The 23,660-nt window shown below is 51.5% G+C and overlaps 1 protein-coding gene across 1 annotated transcript in view; it reads right to left on the bottom strand.

The window, feature by feature from the left end:
* The window catches only part of EVL (Enah/Vasp-like), a 149,893-nt gene that overhangs the window by 102,119 nt on the left and 24,114 nt on the right, over nt 1–23,660 (bottom strand).

The following is a 23,660-nucleotide window of genomic DNA, read 5'->3' as shown; positions in this document are numbered from 1 at the left end:
CCTTGCTTCACGAGATCAGGGTCGGAGGCAGCTACGAAAGGACAAAATGGGCACTGGCTCACTTCCCAATCAAGCAGATATCTGACCGTGGGAAAGCACTCTGACCTCTCCGAGTCTCCTCAGGTGCTTCTGAGGCGAGATGGGCATGGTAGCCCCCAGCCCGCAGGACTGCGGGGGCATGGGAGGTGGTAACAAGAGGGCCCGAAATACACGTGTGTGATCTTGTTTGCGTTTGAATCTAGAGGAATCAGAAACGTTCATTTACGGGGCGCCTGGCGGCTCAGTCGGTTGAGCGTCCAACTCTTGATTTTGGCTCAGGTCGTGATCCCAGGGTCGTGGGATCAAGCCCTGCATCGGGCTGAGTGTGGCGGCTGCTTGGGATTCTCTCTCCCCGTCCCTCCCCGGCTCGCGCACGTGCACACGTGCGTGCATTCTCTCTCAAACAAAAAAAGAGAAACATTTCATTCAAGCGTGTAAGGACACCTTAACCATCACATGCATTTTTATAGCTCAAGTGCTTTTGCAAGTGCCTACAGTTTTGAAACTCCAGCACCTGGCACTTTCAGGCCTTCCTGCAGACCTACTGCCCGGACCCCTCCTGCCCATTCAAAGCAGGTCCTGCTTACTGGATTCAGTAGCTCTTTGGGAATGGTAGTCACGCCTCCATGCTGCGAAGGGAACAGACGTCAAAAAGGCAGCAAGTGTCCTCTCTCCTGCCATTTCACCTTCTAGGGCCTTTAACAATGATTGGCATGTGGCAGGAGGTTAAAAAAAAATGCTAAAAACGAATAAAGGGTGCTGAGAAGGCACGATGCACCCAACTCTCTGTTCGAGTGTGACAGATGGAACGAAGACGACCGAACGTTCTTTCTGCCTTCAAGTAACCTTCAATCTAGTCAAGAAAATCAGATTGAGAAAACTTAAATATCAGATGACGTGTGACCTACCTCGAGTGCTGTAAGGGAGTTTAGAGAGAACAGAGAAGTTTATGTGAATAAAGAGGTCAGAAAAGGCTTCCTGAGGGAAGTGTGAACAGGGCTGGGTTTCGAAGGACTTCACGGAGAGACAATAAAGGCTTCGAGATGGGGAGGCAAAGTGGCGTGTGCGGATCCGCGACTTAGCCAGGTTCCCTGGGGCAGAAGGAAGGTTCCTGGGGGCTGAGCTTTAAGAGAACACGCAGTCCGGCCACGGAGGGCGCCACGTACAGAAGAAAAGAGGGGCTGGACTGGCAAGAGACTGAGCCGTATTATAATCTGGTCCCCAAAGTAGGACACGTTCCTCTCGGCCCCCATCTTTCTTGAAGCAAGCTGTCCTTAACGTCTTCAGTCAGGGCAGGGATGAACTGATTCCCACTTGCTTCATACCAGGGATCTGATTAGCGTGAACATCCCGGCCAAGACCAGGAAAACACACAACGTCGTCACCTACCTTCCTCTACCTGGGGAATCCCTACCTCCCTCACTCCTTCAGTAGGGCGTAGAGTAACGAACGGATGCAGTCTTTGCTCTATGGCTTTGGAAGTGCTCCAAGTTTCCAACTACGGAAGCATCTTCTCTCCAGGAAAAGGAGTTTCATCGCCGAGTACAAACGCTTCTTTATTTAAGTCAGAGTTTGTTCGATGTCCTGATCACAACAGGCACACGGTTTTACCCATCTCCCTGGAGAAGGCTCTATCTCGACGTAATGCACAGCTTCTGGCTTCTGCACACAGTGAAAGATGGCGGCCAGAGCACAAGTTCTCAACACTCGGGAGGGAGCGCCGGGAGGGACGCCCGTTTCCTGCTCCCGGCTCTTGCCTGGCGCCCCTGGCCTGCCGCCTGCACGCCCGTGGCCAAGAAGTGATTTTCAAAGATGCAGGAGCTTCGAGTTTTCACGTTTCCTCCAGGGCCTCCACAGGCAAAGGCAGGTTGTCTTCGTCTCGTCCGGCACTTGTGCCGGTAAAGACGGAGGGAGGCTGGTCTCAAAGAGCGCACAGCAAGATTAACCCTGGCACTTGGCAGGCTCTGAACTGGCTGACTGGCATGAAAACGATTCCTCTCGCTCGTGAACGAGTACAAATGAACTCCTGAATGCCAAAGCGACTAGCTGTGAGGTTACCGAACCCAAGAAAGGCCTCGAACCAGCAAGGCTTCAGTCCAGACCAAAGGCTGCAGTCTTTACCGGCCACACACATCCAATACACCTGGACTTACGAGTCTATGGCACATGTAAGCACGTTTCCGTATCCGGTGCTCCCAGCTTTCCAAAGCTCCCACACGGCTGTCACCTTACTCTCTCTGAACCACATCTCTGTGAACAAAATGTTATCTCTGTTTTCCAGGTGGACAGCGAAGGTAAGTGACTGACCCAAAGCAACACAGTATCACAGAGAGAGTTGAGGGTTTCCAGAGTCCCAAGGTCAAGTTCTTCCCGCAAACTCTAACTGGGACTGTGCGTAGGAATAACCGGCAGAGCCTTACGCAATGCACGTACCCAGGTTCCGCGTCTGGACAGCTGGTCTCAGTAGGGCTGAGGTGCAGCCTGGGCCCCCTCTGTTTTGACCTTGATGGGCCCTCCCAGGAGAGAACCATCACGTGGAATCCTCGACTTGAGGGCCTTCAGAAGCTTCTCCTGATGTTGGGCAGAACCCCCAGGCCCAAAGGTACCCTGTCCCACGTACAACAGCTGCTGCTCGTTGGAAAGGTGCCCACCACCGTGTGCTTGTGTGTAATCCACTGTGCCCTCCCATGGAAGGGGAGACCCCTGTAGGTCACACACTGCACCTGCCCCGTGCAGCCCACATCAGCTCACCACAGCTCGCTTGGCTGTGGACAAAGTATGTAGACACTGAGGGAGCGTCCGCACGTGGGGTGGGCTCGGGCCGTGCTATCCTAACTGGACAGAAGACACCAGAATCTCGGTCCACCAACTGCAAGGAACCTAATCTCTCAGACCAGCGAATCTGCGAGCCCACAAAGCCGGGGTCCGAGCACTCAGCTGACTAGTCACACCCTGGCTGGTTCGCGGTGGCACGAGCATTTCAACAACCGGTCATCCTCCAAGGCCTGATTTCTGGCACTCGAGTCTGCACTCTCAGGGAGGTGGGGAGTTTCGAGGTTCCCCACTCTTAGTGTGTCAGGCCCCCCTCCCGGCTCGAGTGCAATTTCCAGTCCAGGGTGGGGGTCTACCTAAGTGTGTTGCTACCGAAGGGAAATGAAAGAAATTAACTTATTGAGTATCTCCTGAGGCCCCCCCGCTAGATGCTTCACGTGAGTAATCTCATTTAATCGACACCATCACTCGGGGAGGCAGGTAATACCCCCGCTTTACAGAGAGGCAAACCAAAGCACAAAGGGCCTAAGTCACTGGCTGGAGGGAGCAAGACTGGTGGGGAAGCAAAGGTGGCGAAGCGCCTCCCCTGAGTGTCGGCACACACACCCTGAAGGGGACAAGGGCTCACCTCTGCAACGCAGTGAACGTCGGGGCAGGGATGTCGCCAATGCCGAGCAAAGGACGGAACAGACTCGGCTGCTCTGGGGAGAAAAAGCTCTTCCCTCGGGTTTCATCAGGCAAAGCGTGGCTGGGGGCACACGCCACACCCTCTCCCACACCTCGGCCCCCAGACTCCTGAGTGGCCCCTGCCTCATCTCCTTTCACCTGAACCCCTCCCCTCTCCCAGACTCACCCAGGGGACACCTCCTCCCGAAGGCTCCCTTCAGTTCTCAGCACGGCAAAACCACATCCTCCTCCTGCCCACGCACCTCACCGGTGTCCCTAAGAATTTATCCTACACTTCAGCGTTTGTCTGTCTTTGGCTACCCCACCCCACGCTTTTGCTGTCGGTTCAGCACCCTCTCAGGACAGTAAATTTCTGCAGGGAGGCCTGAAGATTACACACAGGTCACGTACTTGCATCTTCTACTGGGGCTTATGTTTAGTAAATGTTTAGGAAGTGTTTTCTCAATGAACAGTTACCCTACCCGCTAAAAGGCCCTCCTTCCTTCCAAAACATACATACCGAGTCTCAAAACCGACACAGTTAGAGACGCTTTTGCAAGTATCCCAAGGAACCAGCAAGAATCATACGGACCCAGGTTGGTACCCTCTTCCTCATTCCTCTGGGTAATGAGCCCAGTTAACTTCTTTCCTCTAAGTTTTGTTCGCGTGTGTTTAACACAAGAGACTACTAATATGCTAAGCAAGGAGAAATGGGGAATGGAAATCAGGACTGTTTTTACAAAAGTAGCATCTGAGCCAGTTAAATATTGACTGATGAAGCTTCCCCCGATTCCAAAATATAAAATACAAACATTATAGCAAAATTTTGTCATTTATGCACTACTTCTCTCCTCTATGTTACCCTCAAAGTAGCCCTTTTCCTAGAAGTGAAATAACTAAGGCCTAGAGAAATACAGTGACTTGCCCAAGGTCACAGCTTTTAAGTTTACCTTCTACAAACTGAAGCCAAGTCTTTGGATCCCAGATCCACAACACTGCCTCTCTTTCAGCAAAACTCAACAATAATCGCAACACTTATTTAATAACGGAGGACAGATTGGTATTTTAAAATACTTCTGCTCTGCCGCCATAACAGCTACATCATTTCCCAGAATGACGTTCGGCTTGTGGCCAGTCAAACTCCAGGCAAGACTGTCAAGTCAATGCAGTCTGGCTGTCCTCCCCGCTCCTGCTCTGTTTTTCTCTCCTTCGACTCTCCACCCTCTGCTCTTTCCACCAACCAGGTGCTCCCACTATCGCCTATTAAAGACCCACACAGCTGTGCATTCTAACAGATCCTGGGGGGTCAAAGACCGTGTGATCATAAGCTCCTCGCAGTGAGGGACTGTGACCGATAGAATTCAAATTACTTTAATACCTACCTACAACATCAGTCTCGTAGGCATTTACCAACCCCTCCTAGACTAGAGCTGACAGCGTGCTAAGACTTGGTAGTGGTGGAGGACGACTAAGACACGCTCCCTGACCACCAAGAGCTCAAACTGCAGGAGGGCAGGAAGATGTGGAAGGAACACTGTCGTAAATCGCCCCGAGGGCAGCCCTGCAGAGAGACGGGATGTAAGGGCCGAAGGGGTCAGGACAAGGGGTCAGTCCATCCCACCCCAGGTGGGGGTCCTCTATTCTGTTCTCCACTTCCCACAGACGCGGAGGGGTGCCGAGAGCCAGGCCCCACAACGGGCTCTGGGCCCACCGGAGAGACTCACGAGGGTATGCCAGCTGGAGGACGTGAGGTCCATTCACAGGAGGGCACTCCAGGCACAGACTGTCTGAGGAGATGAACGGAAGTGAAACTGCCTACGCCTCCTTGCTGGGTGCCTTCAGGCAAATTACCCAACCTCTCTGGGTGTCTGTTCTCATTTCTTTCATCCATTTGACAGGTGTTTTTTAGACAGTTACCATTGCAAGGCACTAGGGATACAGCAGTGAACAAAAATAGATTTTTAAAGCCCTACTTTGCAGTACTTAACATTCTGCTAGAGGGAGACAAACAATAAACAAACACAAAATTAAAATCCACAGGAAGTAGATGGTGATATGTGATCTGGGGGAAAAATGGGGCAGAGTAAGGCAGAAAGGGAGTGCCCATTATGGGAGGGGGTATGTTAAAAAGAGAGGTCGAGGCCACAGCTGAGCAGAGACCCCAGGAGATGAGGCAGCAAACCATGCGGGCATCTGGAGGAAGAGGTCGGGAGAGACGGAGTATGGCAGCTGAGCAAGCCCTGTGAGATACCCCCAGAGGGGGGCGCCCGCAGCCAGGTGGGAAGCCACTGGAGGGTTCTGAGCTCTGGACTGACATGGCCTGAGTCGATATTTTCCAATGAAAACCAGCTGAAAAACCAGGAGCAGGAGGGCAAGGCACACGGGAAGCTTGGAGGCAGTTACAAGACCACGGCGGTGAGTCGGGTGGGAGACGGTGGCCACGTGGACCAGGCTGGTAGCACCAGAGGCGCCGAGAAGTGTCGGGACTCTGGGCATGCTTTGACATAGCGCCGACTGGGGTGCCTGGGTGGCTCAGTCGGTTGAGTGACATAGAGCCGGCAGAACTCGCCCGGATAGCTCAGGCACGGAGTAGGAGAGAAAGAAAAGGGTCAGGGATGATGGAGCTACCAAAGGAAGGCTGGGCTATGGAAAACTGTAGAAGCAATGGCTCCAGAAAAGATACAAGAAAGGTGTCAGATGTGCTAAGTTTGAGATGCCCGGCAGACTTCCAGGTGGCAGCACAAAGCAAGCAGCTGAATCCACGGGACCAGTCTGGGGAAAGGTCTGGGGGGGAGGTATACGTTTCAGGTTTGTCCACATCCCCGAGCTTCTGTTTTCATTTATGTTACGTGGGTTCCAGTTACCATGGGCGAAGCGACTAGCGGTATCTGGGGAACAGCAGGGCAACAGCCCCTTCCCCATCGCTGCCCAGCCCAGCCTCCGTCTCCTGTTGATGAGTGTTACCTGCTCGCCACAGCGTGAAAGTCGCCGTACCTAAACCCCCGTCTCTTGGGCGGATGACGGGGCCGGGGAGATGAGAGGGGCTAGGCTGGCTTAGGCTCCGGACACCGGGTGGGCTGTGCTGGCTTCCAGACCTCAGGTCTTCCCCGAGACCCCCTCATCTCAACTCATCTCCGTATTCCAGTGGAAGAGCAAGGGAAAGAACGACACTTTCCAAGACTGGATATAAACACGGATTAATCAAGAAAGAGCCGGTTGGTGTTTGAACCTCCACGCTTCCAGGACACTTTACTCAACAAAAGAAAATAAAGCAAACAGACTCAGGGTAGTACCTTCCCGTTTTCACGTGACTGACACATTCCAACTATGGATTTTAGATCTTGGAGTTGGCATACCACATTCCTTCTAGAAATAAATCAGGGTAAGCATCAGGAATTCTGAGAAACAGAGGTTTCTGATTTGGGTTCCATTCTCCCTTGTGGGATCACAGAGCCAAAAATCGCATTTTAAAATGTTTCTTCTGGGGAGGGGAGGGAACGTGGTCCCTGCTCAGGCTCTGGAAGTGGAAGGGAAGCCAGAGAGGCCTCCGCAAAGCTGTCTCTAGTACTCACTGGTGCTCAGAAGGCAGTCGCCGTGGTGTGTAGTGACTGGCAAATGTTTACTAAACCATGAATTCAGTAAACTTCTCACGTAAGAGGTCTTTTTAAAAAGGCAAAAATATAAGGGAAGCGTGTCTACCACAGCAGCCAGCTAGAACAGCTTGCCTGGTGTTGGAACAATACAGTCTTGAAGCCAACGGCAGGCAGAAACTACCCTAACCATCTGGAAAATGCTGGCCCAACCACCCAAGCTCTCAGGATTCTGCAACCCTGCGGGTTTGGCCCCAGCAAATCACTACGATGGTCAGCAGGCTCTGCAGTGAGATCACCCGCAGAGATTCCTTAGGAAACGGGAGCAGAGCTCTGCCACCCCAGTGGCTGGGGTGTGCTAAGGACACTTCGCAGTTTTCTCAGGAGGTCAGCCGCGGGCTTTTCGACGCGCTCTTCTGAACCAGCGCACTGAACGGGCACCGTGGCACCAGCACCAGGCCCGCACCGAGCCGGCCTGATCACGTGCCTGTTTCTCCTTCCTCGTTAAATCCCCTGAAAACGATCAGTGTCGACTGCTTATTGAGGACCTATTGTGCGTCAAGCAGTCTTAGGCACAAAGGAGTCAAAGTTAAAAACACAGGACACTGGAAAGCTCTCAGGGAACTCCTCGTGCCTTACTAGGGAGTAACGTGTCCCCTGACGCACAGAGCAAGTTCACGTCCTCTCATTTGCTTCCAACGGCGTCACAGACTTTCTTAGAGAAAATTCCCACAGAAGATGATGACGATAAAAGGCGAAGAGCCCTGCCAGGTCCACACAGGCCGTACGTGGCGGAAACTGGGTTATAAACTCGGTTTCGCCCCTCCCCAGGAGGAGGGGCCGCTGTGACGATCATGGTCACGGGTTAATCTCCCAGGAGCACGCCCGCCTCGGGTCCACCTGCCTGACTGGACGTGCGGCTTCCGGCTCCGGGCTTCTTTCCTACCTGGACCTCCTCGCCTTTGCCTCAGATGTCCCATCTCCGTAAGGGCAGTCTGCCTGCTTCCCCCAAGCCGACGGCTCTGAGGGTCTGCTTCCCAGGCCTACAGCATCGCCGTCACCTGGGAACTTACTAGAAATGCAGATCCCCAAGCCCAGCCCAGACCTACCAGACCCGAGCTTCTGGGAGGGGGGGCCCAGCAATCCAGGCTTTCACGGGCCCTCCAGGGGTCTCCACTGCAGGCTACAGCCTGAGCACCACCCTGACCGGAGCTACAAAGCTAACAAGCTCCTCTAAAGTGCCTGTGTTGCCCCACCGTGATCACTCAGCCCCACACAAAGCCCGTGACTAAAGAAGGCGGCCAACTGTCCAGTATGGGCAGCAGTCACAAAACGCAGTCACACCCAGAAAAGTTCTTTGCGGCCAGCTTAAGCGAAGCCGGACACACAGGTAATAGACCCCCCCCCCCCCCCCCCGCCTTCTGGTCTACTTTCCACACACGGCCCCACCTTCTCAGTCCAGCAGCACACTGGCCCTCAACGTGACCCCATTCCAACTGCTCAGACCCAGCTTTTGGGCTGGGAGCTGACCCAAGGGGACAAGGCTTGTTGATACATATGCCTCTTCCCTAACTAGGAAACGAGGTGACCGGCTCCAAGCTCTGTTCAAGGCGACGGTTAGCTAAGGCTTACTCCATCCCGAATAGATGCTAACAGTAAGATACGAACCTCACAGCTGTACTACTTTCTACACTCTCCCAAACTCCTCCGTAAATCTCAGAAGGATCAGAAAAGCTAACCTGCCAACGGGGATTAGAACCCGGGACTCCGAATTCATCATCTATGGACCTATCTACTGTAACACGTCAAGCATAAAACAAATTCTTGTGAGTTATCTAATGGAGCTACCATAAAACAGTAAGTTCTGGTCCCCGTGTAAGGGCACAGGCCCCACGTCCCGAGAGCATGTTGCCACATGGAAAGAATATCCTTTTCACCAGCCCAGGCCACTAGAAATAATGCAGAGACACTCTCTTAAACAAAGGAGAACTTCCTAGATACAAAGCTCCAAGTTTATAGAAAGGGCGGGGACACCCTTTCCAGCCCTGCTTTTCTTCCTACAGATCTGATGATCCTCTCAACTACTCTCTTGATTTTGATTAAAAGGCTCTAAATTTCCTCTTACAAACAACGAAAGGTGGTTATTCTGTTATCGTTTTAATGTCTATCGCCGCAACCTTCCGGAGGGAACAAAAAAGGCCTGTAGAAACGGAACTGGGGTTCCCACACAATCACCCCCCTCGCCCATCGATATGGTATTTACGCTCAGTTCTAAAATACGCTGTAATTCCATTTGAGAAATGAGAGCCTGACGGAGGTTAGGGACAGACACACACACACACACACACACACACACACACACACACAGTCTTCTGTATGCTCCAAAAGGTGGAAATATACACACAAATGGTCAGATAACACTCCCATTCTGCCTCCTTTATTCTCATTTCTTAGAAACTACCTCTGTTGGAACATCCCTTCCCATGTTCATACCCAGGGACAGATCCTCAGAGAAGAGAAGGAATAAGATTCACAAAAGACTCATTTGGAGCATTGATAATTACAGCAGCCGAAAAGCTTCTGAAAGCAGAGAAGGACCCTGCTAACAAAACATCATCAGAGCACTTCCCAGAAAACTGCCCAAGCACGAGATTACTATTAACAATGAGGAGGGAAATCAGAGCCAAAATCAAGCCTCAACTAAGCAGACAGACTTGCAGGATTTTCCATCTTTGCTGCTACCATGAGCATTTTTTTAAAAGAGCAGTGGACTCCATGAGTTTGACAAAGGAAGAAAAACAAAAGAGAGCGAGAGACTCATTCTGGATAGAGTTGCTATTCTGCATTCATAACTCTACACCACCCACAGCAGCTCAGAGGAGGCACAAGGTGGGGTCCCCGGCAAATTTACGCACGAGCACCCCAATTATCCCCTGCTGCACGTGTGCATGCAGTAAACACCCCCGACCTGCACCACCTCTGCGCCTCCCACCCCCGCGACCGGGATAAAGCCCACGGAATGCAGGAAAGAACCGTTTTGGGGGTGAGAACCAGCCAGAGCCCGAGCTGTCATTACACAGCAAAAACCCAGCGAGAACAAAAACCCAGCGGCAGGCTGATGTAGAAAGCCCACGACGTACCTGAATTCTTCAAATGCAAACATGACCTAGTCAGAGACAACGTCCTTAGATTGTCTGGTAGCCTTTTTGGTTCGGAGGACAACCATTTAGTCAGTCGGATGGTGCAAAGTGCAGAAAAAAGAGGCGGGGTTTCCACCCCCCCCCCCACCCCCCAATATTCGGAAGTAAAAGGCTTTCTGCAGACAGGGGCCTGCGGCCTCCAGCTCCGCCAGCTGCTGACAAGCGGCAGCTAACAGGGGAGGCAGCTAGAAAACCATGTGATCATTCCAGCAAGTCTGATTAATGCAGCGTATGCTTAGGCTCCAGGCTGGGAGCTGGATTAGCCCTGAGAAAGAAGTCGAACCCCGGGCACGCCTGGGGTCCTGGGTGAATCGCACGCACATCCGCCACCCCTGCACCCGAAATCTGCAGGTTGGGAAGTGGGGGGCAAAAGCCTGAAGGAACGCAGCCGGCTCCCGGGCGACCTGCCCGATTGCCTCATCTTCCATGGCTGCCGCCGCCACGGGCAGGTGTGGCCGGTGTGGCCGGTGAACGGCGGAGAGGATTCCAGGCTGCGCCTCCCTGAGAATTCCTCAGAGTTCCGGAATCACAGGAGTCACACTGTGTGCTCACCGCCTCACCGTCAACAACATGACCTTGTGGGTCCACCGTGATAAGTGATCTCACTGACTCCATCACTCATTTATTGGGTGTGTAGCACGTGCTAGGCTCTTATCGATTCCTGGAGGCACAAAACTTATGTAATGATTCCAGAACAGAAGTTGAGAAGAAGGAAACGAGGTGTCAGCCAAAAGGAGAGAAATGTTTACCAGTCTGTAAAGCCCAAGCTGGCAAGGTTTGGCTGCATTCTGAGACTTGCCATTAAGGAGATCTTCAAGCATTTGGCCTGCAAATGCTCTTTATAAACCAGGGGAGACAGATCTCACGTCAAGACCCGTGACTCGCTCCTGCCTTTCTCTCTCCCTCACACCCACAGGTACCATCAGTCACTAGTCCGGACTCTACCTCCAAAAGGTTTCTTTGAATCCGGCTGCCCCGTCCCGTGCCCGCGGCATTGCTCGCGTGGCCCGGCGCCTTACGACCGGTCTTCCTCCCTCTGTCCCTTCTGCCAGAGCCGTTGTCTGAATCTGACTTGGAGGCCGGTGCCCCTTCCAACCCCGCACGAGTTCCCCGGTGCCCACGGGGTCAGGCGAAAAGGCCTCGGCCCCGCGAACCAAGTCTTTTCTCTCCAACTCTCTCCCGGTTCCCTAACTTCCTCGGCCTATGGGGCAAGCGGCCCAGATCGGTCCCGGCTCCGTGTGCGAGCTGCGTGTTGTCGCGCGTGCTCGACCCCCGGCCCGGTGAGCCGCTCTCGCTACTGCCACCGACGCGCCACCCGGCACCCTGCCCGATCTTCCCTGAGACCCAGAAGGGCAGCGACACGCACTCCCAGAGCCTGGCGCAGAGCAGGACAGAGAGGAGCCATTGGATAAGGGTCTGCCGAAGGAACGACCGTTCTCCTCTGCTCTCCATCAGGGAGGAGAGTGGCGGAGCACAGGTGTCCACGCGAAGCTGCTCCGCGGGGGCTGCGCGCATTCTCCCCGCCTCACGGAGCGGCCACGACCCAGGGCCCGAGTCAAAGACACGAAGCGGTAACCGCCACCGGAGGCAGACTGATTAGTGAGGACGATCTGGGGGGAACCCTGTGATCCCTCAAGCCACACAGCAATCACCAACTGAACTGAACTGCTCGCGAATGCTCGCACACGACTTCCTGACAGGTCTCCGCCTGGGACCCTCCAGTGACGGCAGCTTCTCAGCAGAATCATGATAGAACAGAAAACACAAGAGACTCAGAGTCATTAAATAATGGAGTTTACGTCCCAGATCTGCCACTTCCTGACTCTGTGATCACCGGCAGGCGACCCGAGCTGTCCGCGCCCTGGGCTCTCTGCGTGCGCAGCGGGACTGATGCGGATGCTGCCCGGGCCTTCCTCTTGCGGGACGGCTGTGGGGAGCCCACAGGGCAGCCCCCCGGGAGCTGTGAGAGCTCCCCACGGAGTGCACCGAGCTGTGGAACGTTCGCGACCATCGTTACCACCTCACAAGGCTGCCTCTCCCTGACAGTGCTGACTGCTGGACATTCGTCCCCACGGTAAGGCCACCCCCCTCAGTGGTACTCTACCTGCTTACAGGTAGCTCATTTATTTTAATTTTTGGGGTGACGGTCAGGGCCTTTCTGTCCCGTGATTCTCAGGACAAGGGGTGTGCGTGCATGTACACATAAACATATATACTGTGTATGGAGGTATGTCTAAAATCACTGTCCTAAACCTTAAATTTATTTTATTTAAAAAAAATTTTTTTAATGTTTTTATCTATTTTTGAGACAGAGAGAGACAGAGCATGAGCAGGGGAGGGGCAGAAAGAGGGAGACACAGAATCTGAAGCAGCTCCAGGCTCCGAGCTGTCAGCACCGAGCCCGAAGTGGGGCTCGAACTCATGAACCACGAGATCATGACCTGAGCTGAAGTCGGACAGTCAACTGACTGAGCCACTCGGGCACCCCTACTAAATCTTAAATTTAAAAAAAAAAAAAGCAGTAGAGGGGCACCTGGGTGGCTCAGTCAGTTAAGCCTCTGACTCCTGATTTCAGCTCAGGTCATGATCCCAGGGTTGTGGGATCGATCCCCACATAGGGCTCTGTGCTGGGCATGGAGCCTGCTTGAGATTCTCATTCTCTCTCTCTCTCTCTCTCTCTCTCTCTCTCTCTCTCTCCCCCTCTGCCCTGCTCACACTCTCCCCCTTTCTCTTAAAAAAGAAAAAAAAGGCAGTAGAGATTGCCAAAGTCTTAGGAAGAGCAATTAACCCAGACCAAATAGAATTATAAGATGTTTTTATTTATTAAACTACCTGGTGAGAGTCATGGATGAGGGTAGGGGCAGCTGGTAATCAAGCAGACACAAGCTTCTTGAGGGAAAGGAGATTCCAGAGCATTCTGTTATCAGTCGTTCCCAGCCTCAGGGACAACGCTAGTGAACTGCAGACACTCACTACTTACTTCTGACTGAAGGATGTGCTGGTTGGTCTAATGGTCGGAACCTGCATTCTTAGCACCACCTGCGAGGTCTGGAGAGGAGTGGCAGTGACCTTAGCTCCCAGACATTTGTCATGCTGGGAGCTGGCCAGATGGGCTTTAGCCTAGCCACAGGCAGGTCCAGGGTGGCAGAGGCCTGGGGGAGGGAGACCTCTGGACTTCATGCCTGTTTTCCATCAGTAACTCAAGACTCTCCTCTTGGAACACTCATTATACCTTTCAGGGCAATTCTTAAGGTCCTGGTACGAGCAGAGCTGATAAAAAATGGTGAAAAATTTCCAAATCCCAGCACCAAGAATATCTGAGACAGAATTTATGAGATTCCCCAATTTGCTAATAAAGAAACAGAGGCCAAAGAGTTGAAGTAACTTGTCCAAGGTCGAACAAATGTGGAGATACTGAACACAGACATGATCATTAACATGAGGTGTCCCCAGGCCCCTGACAATTTGGGAAAGCTAACATTCCTAGGGACACACACGGTAGGCCTTCAGTCAAAAACTTCAATTCACTTAATGCACTTTTGCTGCGGTTGCATTAACCTCTCCAAAAATTTAAAAACAAAACAGATCCCTTCTTCAACTGGTAAGAAATGTGAGCCCTACACACTGAACTCATTCCTTCCCCCAAATTACATAATTCAAGTGAACCTCTACAGTGACATTTAACTTTAAAATGTAAGTTTTAAATAAAGCCATCCCTCACCTCTATTGTGAGAATTCTATTTAAACTAAAACCTACCCCCCAAAAGCATTCTACCACAAAGCAAACACAATTATATCGTTCAATCTACCACGAGTCAAAAGTAGGAGTTACTGGCAATTATTTCCGCACTTCTGTCCACATCAGACTCTCTTAGCAAGTGAGCTCTCTCTAAGTATCTGTGCCGGGTTCCCGAAGATTACCTCTGCATTCACTCAACAAACACTTGGAGAGCTGCTATGCTAGGTACATTCCAGGCGGTGCAGAGAGACAGCAGCGAGTCCACTCACATCCCGACTCCCAGTGCTTGCTTCTAATGAGGGAAGGCACATCGTGAATGAATACAACACAGCAACGTGCCACAGAGCGACAGGAGCTACTGAACTTAGCGGCGGTGATAGGAAAGACCCCCGTGGGTAGTGGTATCTATGGTGAGATGGGAATGACAAGCAGGGGACAGTTGTGCAAACCTCGAGGAAGGATTACTGCAGGCAGAGGAATCAGCTGAGGTGGGAGGAAACAAGTGTGATTTTCACCCTCTCATGCGGTGTGGCTGGAACGGAGGAGTAAGGAACAGAGGAGATGGGACATGAGGAAGAGAGGTCAGCAGGGCGTCAGCAGCCAGGGAAGCCACCGGAGAGTTTTCGGCAAGGGAGTTAACACGACCCGATTTTCGTGGTTAGAAGAAACGTGCAAGTGGGGAGACCACTCAGAAGCTGCTGCCACAGTCCAAGTAAGAGCTGACGGAGTCTGGACTCTGGCGGTGGAGGCAGGACACGAGAGCAGAAAACAAGCTGATGGATTACAGGTATGTTTCAGAGATAGTCTTTCCCACAACTGCACTGTTTCGTGTGGTTCTCAGGTTAGTAACGAAGCAGAGCAAAGACTAAAATATTTCAGCAGAAATACTAAGAACCCCGAGAGTAACATAAGCCGAGGAAGCATAAGCTCCACGAGAGGAAGGACCTTGCCCCATCTTACCATTCTACCCCAGAGCTGGCGCCCGGGATCATTCAAAAAATATCTGTTGAATTAATGAACCAGCAGTTTGTAGACTAAGAGAGACGATTTCGTAAAAAGACGAAATTGGATGAAGTCAGCAGTCCTTGTAGTGCAACCATCCAATAATAGGGCAGATTATTCTTCTGAATAAACACGTGCAGCTGCCCCAATGTCACCCAGACAGACAGAATTTTCCCAGAAAATCCTGCCGGGAGTAGAGGGAGAATCAGGAAGACAAAAGCATGCAAGACAAATTCATATATTCCATCAAGAGATACTGGGACTCTGTTGTATGTCTAGTACCACACCACCTCTGAGAAAGGGGGAGGTGAAAGCTTCCCAACATTTGGGACCAGACCACAAGGCCTCAAAAACCTCAATGAGAGTCAGCGTTGGTAAGTCACCACGAAGGCGTCTGCAGCTGTGACACAGGATCTTCTAGGTTCTCTGTTGGCACTGGTTTCCTTTCCCACCTCAACTCACCGCTCTTATCAAGACCCATTCGCGTCCGGGTACCAGCATGAGCAGCCCGGGGGGCCTGGAGTGTGACCGGCTGGGCTGTGTCCGGTCCTTACCGGAGTGGAGTAATTCACCTGTAATTCACCTGTCAGAGTGTCTGCTCCCTCACAGAGATATTACGAGGGCCAGATACAACAGGTGTGCCAGCGTTCTGTGAGTTGTGTGTGCCAGATATGTAGATGAGAATACTATCATTAACAACAAAGGAAATTATCCTTTTCTCCTCTGTGCCTCTGAGGTCTTGATAAGGCAGGAATTTTAAGTATTTACCCAAGTCACACAATTAGATGATTGATAAATGCAACCTACTATCCAAGGGGCCTAGAGAGTTCATAAACACGCATAATTGTGGGAATTCAGGGCTAAAAGGACCTCGTGGTCAAATGAGCCAAACCCTACTTCTGGGCAACAGCCTAGCCACCCAAGATGCTTATCTCCTCAAGGAGTGTCCACTCTTTCAAAGTGTAATTTTCAAAAGCTAAAACCCTGCCATACAAAAATACAGTATGCATGCGTCAAGGACTGATTTAAGTCGTTAATGAAGGAACAGCAGAATGACAACGCTGGTTCCAAGGTTACACGAGAAACATACATAGAGTCAGTGGGAGAAGAAAAAAAAAAACAGAATGTGATGATCTTGCAAGGTTAGATATAAAACTGGTTAACCTCCCACCAAACGGTGAAACCATAAGCTTTGAGGTACCTTTTCTACTGAACAGAAATCATTTAGATCTCTACTGGACAGAAATCGTGTAATTTATCCATTTTCTGCAAGTTAGCATCTAGCTTTACAGAAGTCAGTCTTCTCCAAGAATGTCAGCTGTCCTTTAGGTGGGCTTGCTAAAAGATGCCCCCAAGTGATCCTGAAAGGGCGTTCAGTAATCCTTGTGCCTTTTCCCCAGGTTTCAGATAATCTTCCTACAATATCTCAACATAGCTTATCATCCACTCCAGGGGGCTGTTGGGTAAGAAGTTCTTTCCTGTCTGGTCCATTTTTGCTTCTGCCTCGTTTACATCCTCTTATTTTATGAAAATCCTTCAAATGACTGCAGTCAATTCGAAATTACTGCTTAGTCCTCTCAGGTCAAATTATCCTGAAATGGGAGGGGGGGGCTATTTTCTAGAACTTCCAGCTTTCAGTGCTTCTCTGAATTCTCTCCAACTATCACACTTGTGGGTCTCTTAAAAACAAAAAAGGGAACATCTGATTCATAGGTGCTGATTCACAGAGCCCCTCCTCCCCCTCCTCCAGATCTGGCTATTCTGAAGCACTTACCATAATTAACTCTAATTCCTCAACTTCACAAACCCACCCTATCATCCCTTTCCTTCCAATGTAATAGTGCTTGGAAGTCACAAACCAAACCCACTACAGAGACATACAAACTCAGCCCACACTAACTGGCACAATAACGTGAAGTCAAAGAAGAAATGGACTGAATCAGAGAATGTCTTGTTCATATCTGTATTCTCCACAGAGGGTAGGGAAGTGGAACGAATAAACTAATTAATTAATTAAATGTTCTAAAGAACTGAAGGAGTGAGTGGATTCCAAAGGTTCTGGGATGTCAAGTGTCTTCCAAGAAGCTAAGTGCGGAAGGGAACTTCTGGGGCCAGTCCAGGGGGAGCCTTTGGAAAACGGAGGCTGCCTTTGTCCACTCCGGCTGTGCTGTAACAAAACCCCACACGCCGGGGAGTTTACAAACAAACATTAACTTCTCACAGTTCCTGAGGCTGGAAGTCCAAGATCAGGGTCCCGGCATGGGCAGGTAAGGGCCCTCTTCCAAGCTGCAGACTTCTCATTGTATCTGCACGTGGGGGAAGGGGCCAGGGAGCTCGGCCAGGTCTCTGTCAAAAGGGCGCTAACCCATTCGTGAAGGCCCGGGCCCAGTCACCTCCCAAAGGCCCCACCTCCTCACGCCATCACACTGGGGGTTAGAATCCCCACATGTGAATTTTGGAGGGACACAGACATTCAGACCGCGGTAGAGACCCAGTGAATGAACAATGTGGGAATTTCTAGCACCTGCTGGCAAGGCAGGGATGACGATATTTTATTTTGAAGGTAGAAAGTAAAGCAGGGGTCTAAATCCTTACATCTAAAACCAGACCACAGGGGTGAGGTCTACGCCGCAGTCAGAGGAGCTGTCCCTGTGTTTTGAGCACCTAAGGTCTACAGTCTAGACACCAATCCTGACCATGCAACCCCTTCCCAATATACAAGCCCTAAAAAGGAGAACCTTAATTTAACACATGTTCTGTCTCGAGAAGGACTCTTAGGGAAGACATAATGGTAGAGAAATCACATGAATATATGTCTAAGGGAGCTTTAATTTGGGAAGTCCTGCTTTAGATAAACACATTTTATTCCCTCAAAAAGCTAGTTTTTCTTTCTCACATTTTCTTTCCGATAATCGGGCTTTCTCTATTTCTGATTCCCTACTAACATGCACAAGGTGGTGTTTTTCCTCCTCCAAAATAGCACTGCTTCTTAGTTTCCAAAAAAGTTCCATTTGCATAAGCCTCGCAGTGGTGTTTATATTCCTTCTTACAGAAAGCTCCGACACCCAGCCTATAACCCTGGTGTTTAAATTAATAGGTATCAGGACGAACTGATTAAGACCTCCACATGGATTCCCAATGCTGGGCAGGATTTATTAGGTAGCTGACTAAGTTTGGAACCGCAGTGTTTTTGTAAAAACGTATTCTCACTAACATGAAAAAATATGAGCCCTTGATTATTTTCTATGCCTCATTCTCAAACCATTCACTCTCCCACGACACTACGTTCCTTGGACCCCACAGCACATACTGAAAAAAAGGAAAAGGAGGGCAAAAGGGTCGTAGGCGCTGGATGAACCGAGCTTTGCGAACCACTGTATTCCACCGAAAGAACATGGAATTTGAAGGGCTTCACAGATTTCATCAAGTGGTAAGTGACTCTAAGAAAAATGTCAGTCCGATCTCCTTTCGACCACAGAAAGAGAAAAACACAGTACCCTGCCTACTGTCAGAGACGGAATCAGAAGTGAAGTCTCCTGGTTTCTAATTTAGGTGCCTTATCCTATAAGCCAGTGGCCCTCAAGAGCGGGGACCTCCAGCAGCAGTAACGGCATCATCTGCCAGCTCGTCAGAGATGAAAATTCTCGGCCCCTCCCCAGACTAACCGAACCAGAGACTTTGGGAGGATGCCACCCGGCAATCTGTGTCTGGCCAAGCTCTCCAGGGGACTCGGGTGCACGTGAAAGTCGGAAACCCACAGACGGCTCTACCACCAGATTCTCAGGCGGGGGAGTCTCGGTGCCCCAGGGGCCACCGGGCACTGTGTGGAGACACTGTCCGCGGTCACAGCTGGGGATGATGGGGGAGTGCTCCCGACACCTGGGGGGTGGGGGGCAGGGACGCTGCTGCGCATCCTACTATGTGCAGGACAGCCGTCCACAGCACACAATTCTCTGGCCCGAAGTATCCATCGGTGGTGCAGGGGTGGAGAGACACCGCTCTCTTCCTCCCACGGGGAGGGCGGGAAAGAGAAGTCGTTCATGCTGCACACGCTCTCTCCACAAAGTGTCCGCCGCCCGCAGGCAGAGGCTTGCTTCTCTTTCATAAACGTGTCCCCTCAAGCTGTACTTCCCAAGCTGGTGTGCCTCCACCAGGTATGCGGCTCTGGCATCTGGACCCCTCGGCTGTCTGGGAGGCCGGCGCCCAGCCCCCAAAGCCAGTCCCTCCCACGGCAAGCAGCTACATCCTGCTCCAGGTGTGCCACAAAGTACTGTCATTTTCCAGGAGAACCATGATGTGATGAGAGATTAGAGATCAGCACTAATCTTTTTAAAAAAGCCACAACCACCTCCCATTTCCAGTAATGGTGAGAGAGGTTGTTTAGGTCAACCCTCCGAGTGAAAAGAACCAAAAAAAGCCAGATCAAACTGCTAAAAGAACCAGACATTTCTAAAGTTTATTTGAGAGAGAGAGAGAGAGAGAGAGAGAGAGAGAGAGACAGACAGACACAGAGCACGAGCAGGGGAGGAACAAAGAGAGAGGGAGATACAGAATCGGAAGCAGGCTCCAGGCTCTGAGCTGTCAACACAGAGCCCAATGTGGGGCTCGAACTCATGAACTGTGAGATCATGACCTGAGCCAAATCAACCAATTGAGCCACCCAGTCGCCCCCAAACCAACATTTTTTTTTTACTTCATTTTTTTTTAGTGTTTGTTTATTTTTGACACAGAGACAGAGCATGAGCAGGGGAGGGGCAGAGAGAGAGACACACACACACAGAATCCGCAGCAGGCTCCAGGCTCGAGCTGTCAGCACAGGGCCTGATGTGGGGCTGAAACTCACGAACTGCGAGATCATGACCCCAGCAAAGTCAGACGCCCAACCGATGGAGCCATCCGGGCGCCCCCTCACCCCTTTACTTAAATTTTCTTTTTCCCAAACCGACATTTCTAAAGGCATCAAATTACTGTCAAAGATGGTAAGGAATTTCTAGGCTAAAACAGAGGAGAAAAGAGAGGGTCTGAAAAGGCCAATGGGCACAGAAGCCCCTTTTTTGCCCTGATGGCAATGTTTTCATCCCGGAAAATACAAACTTTGATGCTGGCCCCACAGGGCAGGCCAGTCACCCCCTCAGGGTGCGCCCTCTTCCTTGGAAGGGATCCTCAGACATCCCCTCAGAAGCAATCCGCGGCACCTCAGCTGAAAATCTCCTGGCACCTCCACCAACCAGCGTCCCATGGATGGATACGGGCTAACACTGAGCAGTTGTGTCCCCTGTACTGCTCTGCCTACTTCTATCAATTAGCTTAATCCTGGGGAGCCGCCTTGAGTCACGTTATTTTTCCCATTTTACGGCTGGGCAGACTGAGGAACAGAAAGGTGAAATAATGTGCCCAAGTTCAAAAGCGGCAGAGCCGATCGTACCCAAACAAAGGCCGCCTGACTTTTGACCAGCCCAGAACAACAAAAGGGCACAAAGATGTTGATTTTTGTAGGACTGAAGACAGCAATAAACTGAATATCCATCGACAGGGGTCGGTCAAATGAAGTACAGCATATACAAAGAGTCCCTGTAAACACAGACGGCTAATGCCACGGACTTAGGGATACTGTGGTGTAAGAAACACCTCCACGAATCAAACAAGGAAGCGAGTTCCAGAAAAGAACGTGCAGGGCGGCGTATGTTCACGGACGCGTTACCGCACACACCACGCGGCCCGGTGGCCGCAAGCTCAGCCTTTCGGTCCAGAGAGCTTGCCGCTGCTTGGCCTTGGGCAAATTAAATGACTTCACTGTTCTAAAACACCAGTTTCCTTCCGCCTAAAACGGGGTGACATCGTGATCTCCAAGGCTCTGGTGAGAAGCAAGGGATGCACCGCACGTGGAACCGCTCGGGCCGGAGCCAGGAGCGACAGCTCGGTACGCACAGCTGCTCGTTACTTGTGATGCTGCTACGTGCGTGTGCACGCGCATACAGAGACGGCTGGAGGCATGCCGGCCAAAACGCTCACAACTGCTTATCTCCAGGGGCCTGGTGTCCCTGGTCACGTGTGCTTTATTTACGTACTTTTTTTTGTATTCTTCTGTATTGTCTGATTTTTACAGCAAACAGGTATGAATTTTATAAAAACAGTAACGCTATTTTCTTTCTTTTTTTTTTTAAATGTTTTATTTATATTTGAGACAGAGACAGAGCGCGAGCGGGGCAGGGGCAGAGAGAGGGAGACACAGACTCCGAAGCAGGGTCCAGGCTCCGAGCCATCAACACAGAGCCCGACGTGGGGCTCAGACCCACGAGCCGCGAGATCGTGACCCGAGCCGAAGTCGGACGGCCAACCGACTGACCCACTCAGGCACCCCAACGCTATTTTCTATGTACCCTCCCAGCACACACACAAGTGTACAACCTGAACAAACTATTCCGGTAGCACTAATGTGACAGGCGATATCTCAAAGTAGAGATCCGTGGGAAACCAGAAGAGCAAGCTGGGGAAAGTGAAACTCTAGGCCCGGGACATCACGAATATTCGCAGAATGAAGGAAGGAAGCCACGAACGGGGAGGCCACGGCGTGCAGCGGCACTGAGCTCCGGAGCCACACGCAGCCGGAGTTTAACACCAGCTCTGCCGCTCCTAGCTATTACCCTCGAACGACTTATTTTCAGTTGCCTCACCTCTACGACAGGACTGTACCAATGCACAGGGCTATCACACGGTTCAAGGAGACCGTGAATGCAAAAGCAGGTTTGCATTTCATAGAAGTTCAACGGGAGCTAGTTCTCCCCGCCCTGCCCCCTTCCTTGGTCCCAGGAATGCCAACAACAAACTGTGTGACCCTGGATAGGCTGTTCCACTGAGCCTCAGTTTTCTCACCTACAGAGTGAGAATAGCATTTACCTACTTCTTGGGACACGGTGGTAATTAGGTAAGCGATTTTTGTATAGTTTACGTGGGAAGACTTACCCTAAGTATTAAGGGAGTTTTTTTGGCCGGTTTCTTTTCTAGCCTCTTGGCTCCAATATACTGATTTTGGGAAGCTTTTACAACCTAACCGACACGCAGATCTTATTAACTGGCAATAATTTACTGGCCATCGAGAGCTTTCCCAGAACAGCCTACTCCCAGTCCACCTGAAAATAAAGTCTGCCTGGATGTGACTGGAATCGGTGCCCCCCAGGAAGCCCCGGTCTAGCCTGGCACCACTCTGGCTGCGCAGCACAGAACGGGGCAAGCAGACACGATCGCTGGGACCCGCTGGATTTCAGCTTCATTCTCCCGGTGATGAAGACGGGAACTCTGGCTTCTTCCCACTGTTCAGGGGGAAGTGCCAGCTTCTAGGAGGGGCCACCAGCTGAAGCCCTTACACAACCAGCACGTCCGCACGCTCACCGCGCAGTACCTTCACGATACCTGACACTCACGGAATCCTCTGGAAGCACTTCTCAGACAGTCTTGTACGGCTGAGGACCCGTCCAGCTTGGTGGGCAAGACAGGGATCCCTACCCCTACTTTGTTTACAGAGAGGAGGCCACGGAGCCAGGCGGTGAGGTGAACCTCAACAGAGGCAAGCTACGCTCCACCCATGCTGGAGTCTCCAGCGTGTCCCTCTGGGAAAGCGCAGGGGGAGGACAACCACCCGTGCCTCGGTCCTACTTAAGCAACAGCAGGGCCGGAGGCTGACACCAGGGAGCGGAGCAGAGTTTGGGGTTCGCGTACATCAGAATCGCCTCTCCCTAATGAGAACCACCAAGAAAAGGAGGTATTTATGTTTACAGCTCGCATGACTGAGTTCTGCCCTAACTTGGGATGTCCAGCACCCTGCCTGGGTCTGTCCTCCGGAGTCAGAAAGATCCCAGGAGCACAGGCTGTGGAAGCGGAAGGGCCTGGAGACATCACGCGGTTTGATCCCCTCCCTTCATAAACAGATGCGTGGTAGCAAGCTCAGGCGGGGCCAGGCCTGGCCCCTAGCTCCCCTGAAACCAAGCTTGGTTCCCTTCCCCCTAGCCCCCGCCCCCCTCCCCCCGGCTGACAACCACTCTACCGCCATCCCACTCCCAGGAACCGCCTCTCTAACCCTTTCCTCTCCCAGAAACGGACACTGAACAGATACCATACGCCCAACTGTGGCAGTAAAACCCCTTCTCCTGACCTTTACTACGTGAAGGACGGGCCTGTTTGCCAATGAACAGGTGCAGGACACCGCCTGCTTTTTAGGCAAGAGAACAGCTGACAGAAGAAACTACATGGTGAGTCTAAACATCTAACATTTCCCTTTCCTTCCGGCTTCTTAACTCACTCAAAGCTTGAAATTCTCAATGAGAAGCCAGATACCCACGTCAGCCCTACCAGAAATGCCAAGGGAGTTACACCGAGGCAAACAGTTACGTTTACACGTGATTAAAAACACCACCGCAGTAACAAAGATGGGAAATACCCAGTACAAACTGAAGGCTGGGACCGTAGATTAAGCCCAGTCTCCGGAACTACACTGCCGTGAGTTTTCGAGCAGCGTGGCGCCGTGATTCCCAGGCTGGGGACCTGCTGGGGCCCAGACTTTCCAGCCAAACGCACAAGTCACTTGTCTTTCTGTGCGGCAGGCTCCCCACCCATAAAAAGAGAGAAATAGCAGTACCTACCTTCTGGGGTTATTGC

The sequence above is a fragment of the Panthera leo genome, chromosome B3, assembly GCF_018350215.1.
Source record: "Panthera leo isolate Ple1 chromosome B3, P.leo_Ple1_pat1.1, whole genome shotgun sequence".
Taxonomy (NCBI): domain Eukaryota; kingdom Metazoa; phylum Chordata; class Mammalia; order Carnivora; family Felidae; genus Panthera; species Panthera leo.
Note: the sequence above shows the minus strand (reverse complement) of the source record. Positions and strands in the feature narration are given on the sequence as shown.